This window comes from Benincasa hispida, chromosome 8 (genome assembly GCF_009727055.1).
Source record: "Benincasa hispida cultivar B227 chromosome 8, ASM972705v1, whole genome shotgun sequence".
Classification (NCBI taxonomy): Eukaryota; Viridiplantae; Streptophyta; class Magnoliopsida; order Cucurbitales; family Cucurbitaceae; genus Benincasa; species Benincasa hispida.
The window spans coordinates 4,727,119-4,731,039 of NC_052356.1; the positions used below are offsets into that span (position 1 = coordinate 4,727,119).

Genomic DNA, 3,921 nt, shown 5'->3' on the forward strand with positions numbered 1-3,921 from the left:
TTCACTGAGTTTTGTCAATCTATTGGGATTCACCATGAGTTTTCTGCTCCTATTACACCACAGTAGAATGGAATTGTGGAAAGGAAAAACAAAACTTTTCAGGAGATGGCTCGTGCGATGATACATGCAAAGCATCTACCATTTCACTTATGCGTAGAAGCTCTAAACATAGCCTGTCATATAAATAACAGAGTGCTTTTACGACCAAGAACTTCAAGCACTATGTATGAAATATGGAGAGGTAGAAAACCTAGTGTGAAATATTTTCATGTCTTCGGAAGTGTCTATTACATTCTTATTATTAAAGAGGCTAGAAGAAAATGGGATTCCAAGTCTGATGAAGGGATATTTCTTGGATATTCCTTAAATAGTCAAGCTTATCGTGTCTATAACAAACAAACTCATACTGTAATGGAGTCTATTAACGTTGTAATTGATGACGATATTACTTCTCCTTATTCTTCTCTTATTAAAGAAGAAGATCTCAATATCACTCTAGTGGTTAATACTAATGTGCCTAACATCTCATTTTATATGTCGACATACATGAATTCAAAAAATATTGTGGAGATTAACAAGAATATCACTGAACAAACAGATGCAAGCAACAAGCAACCTTCCAATAGGGTTTGTAAAATTCTCCTCCTAGTAACATTATTGGGGACCTGGAAGATGAAGTGATAACCAGAAGAAAGGATAAGGTTAATCATCATGGCATGATTAACAATATTTGCTTCACTTCTCCTGTTAAACCAAAAGATATTAAATAAGCTTTAAAGATGTATGTTGTGCAAATGCCATGTAAGAGGAGCTCGGGCAATTTTTGAGGTATGACGTCTGGACTATTGTTACCAAGTCGGATTTTGTGAATGTTATTAGCACAAAGTGGATTTTAAAAAACAAGATAAATGAGAATGGAAATGTGATCAGAAATAAAGCAAGATTAGTGGCCCAAGCATGTGGTTGTTGGGAATGTCCTAAAAACTCGCAGTTCGTAAATATTGTTAACATATTCTATTTATCAATAAAAGTATTCTTAACTATTTTATTCAATAAATTGTTATTGATATTGCATTCTGTTATAAAAATCCAATAAACAGATCCATGACTATAATATATGTACTTTAACTTTATGTGGTGACATAAAAGTGGATCAAGTTGTAGTATATAGCCAAAATGGTCTATAAGTATATGGATGAGATTGGGTACCTCATTCTGGTGACACTATTGGATGCGACCTTTGTATACTGATAATGGACAGAAATGCACGTTATCATTGTGCTAAGTTCTTAAACAATGCTAGCTTGCGTTGATAAAACATGTTAAATTACATCCAAAAAGCATCAAATTCATAATATTGCGGTCGCATGCGTTCATCGCATAGGAACAGTTGATTTTTGTATTTTTATGCAGAAAATGTGTTGAAGCAAGGCAAAAATTGTAATCATAGGAAATCATTGGTCGAGCATAGCATTATCGCAAGGCTTTACGGTGATTGTGTTAGCAAACATTTTCTCAAGAAGGATTGCCACAAATTTTTCGGCGCAACATGGTGGGTGCATCTGGGTGAAAGACATAATTAATCACGATGGGATAGAAAGTTGATGACAGTCAAATCCGAATTAAGTTGATAGCCGCTAACGATAACAAGTACATTCAGCTTTTCGGTGACAAATATTCGACGTATTAGTCGGGAATTAAGCTGTCCCATCTGTGCAATCATGAGAGAGAAGCCGCCTTTCACCCTGGAAGTTCTATAAATACCAAAGGCATCCTTCAGAAAAGAGGTTCAGCTGTTTTACGAGTTCACAATTCTGTTGATAGTTTAGCCTTGTTCTTAGATTTTCTTTCATTCTAAGGTGGACACGAGAGAAGGAGGTTGTGCCAACAGATCATTCCGGTAAGCTTGGGAGAGCGTCGGAAGCTTCACGGACAGAGAGAGGGCCGACGCCTGCAGAAGCAGGAATATCTTTTAAATCGAATAAAGATTGACAGTGTAAAAGCCTAGGTCAGTAAAGAATTGCGACCAGGCTCTCTACCTTTATCTTCCATTGTTATTTTGTACTCAAACTTATTTATAAAAATGGAATTTCCTTCTCTATATCTGTTCACTCTCTGTTATTTACGCATGAGTAGCTAAATCTGTTGAATGGGTTGAGAAGCATTTAGCTAGCATAACTGGGAATCTTCATTCTATGCGATTATCTTGTATTATGTATGCTTCATTCTTCTATTAGAGATACTCGGGAGGGTAGTCTAAGGACAAGATCTAGGCTTAAGAAAGTCATGTTAGAATCTAGGCTCGGAAGAGTCAGATTAGAACGCATAATCAAGAGATATGAGCTTAGGAATAAGCATTGTTTGTTATTAACGCATCGCATGCATCCTAGAGATAGGATATGATTGTGTGCGGTCACCTTGCCTTTATGCATCTTGCATCATCGCATAGGATAAGAGTAGAGACTTAGAAATAAGCTCAATAGACACTTTTGCATTCAACATATGCGTCCTAGACTTAGAAGCATCGCATTTTCATTGGAAAATGACTTGTTGTGCATGGTTACAGCATGATTGCATAGTTTAACGCATTCCCAAATAACGCTAGCTAAAGACCTTCTCAACCTGTTCATCCGCATACTCAGTGCATCTATCATATAATCCAAATTTTCTCAAATCCGCCGTAATTGTTTATTTTTCATTATCGCAATCAATAACAAACCAACAATTAATTGAGTTACCAGTTACCGCAAAGTTTTCTAAAAATTACCAACGCAACCTATTTTCACAAGTCCCTGAGTTCGACCCTAGACTTACCAGGAAACTCAGTGGAGTTTACATTTAGATTCCTCTAAGGAAACTTGAGTGCTCAACGCATTTTTCACCATCGCATTTCATTGACAATTTCACTTCATAAAATAACGCATCAAATTTTTGGCGTCGTTGCCAGAGACTTTGGCAAAATAGTATGCTAACGGTAATTTTTCTGATTTCTTTGCAGACTCTCAATCTTTGCCGAATTACGACCCAGAGATTGAGAGAACATTTAGACGAAGATTAAGAGACCGGCAACAACAACAGTCAAATAAAGAAGAGATGGCGGAGCAACCTGGAAACGGAGCAACAAACGAAAACAACGACATGACGAATCCAATCCTTCTTGCTAACGATCGCAATAGACTCATTAGGGACTATACATCGCCAAACATCTATGATTTCTCTCCAGGAATCATGAGGCCTTCCCTCAATAGAATCAGATTCGAAATGAAACTGGTGATGTTGTAGATTATCCAAACTGTAGGACAATTCGGAGGACGGTGTGGCGAGGACCCACACGCCCACCTCCGAAGCTTTATTGAAATTTGAAATACTTTTTTGCTCCCAAACATCTCTGCCAAAAAAGTTCGACTAACTTTGTTCCCATTTTCTCTTTGTGATCAGGCAAGGAAATGGGCGTATTCTCTCGAGCCGGGAGAGATCACTTCATGGGAATAGGTCGTAAAGAAATTTATGAAGAAATATTTTCCGCCTACTGAAAATGCTAGACGAAGGAAACTTATAACAAATTTTGAACAAGACATTGATGAATCGCTCAGCGATGCCTGGGCGAGGTTTAAGAGGTTGGTTCGGGACTGTCCACACAATGGTTTTCCAGACTGCCTTCAGATGGAAATCTTTTATCATGGTTTGAATCCCGCTTCGCAAACCACTACCAATGCAACAGCCATTGGTGGTCTGCTTGATAAAACGTATGACGAGGCTAAGATTATCTTGGATCGCATCTCTAAGAACCACGAAGATTGGAGGGAGAGTGATCAAAGACTGAGAATTAAGGATAACGACGCAAGTAATGGTGCTATTACTTCACTACAGAATCAGATGACCGCAATGATGAACTTAATTCAAAGAATTGCGATCAGTAGC

The 3,921-nt window shown here is 37.8% G+C and overlaps 1 non-coding gene across 1 annotated transcript; it reads right to left on the bottom strand.

Moving 5' to 3' along the window:
* Positions 1-3,540: 3,540 nt before the first annotated feature.
* On the bottom strand, positions 3,541-3,647 carry LOC120084257. The gene has a single exon (XR_005483623.1). It is a non-coding gene; the product is annotated as a small nucleolar RNA R71 (small nucleolar RNA).
* Positions 3,648-3,921: the final 274 nt, after the last annotated feature.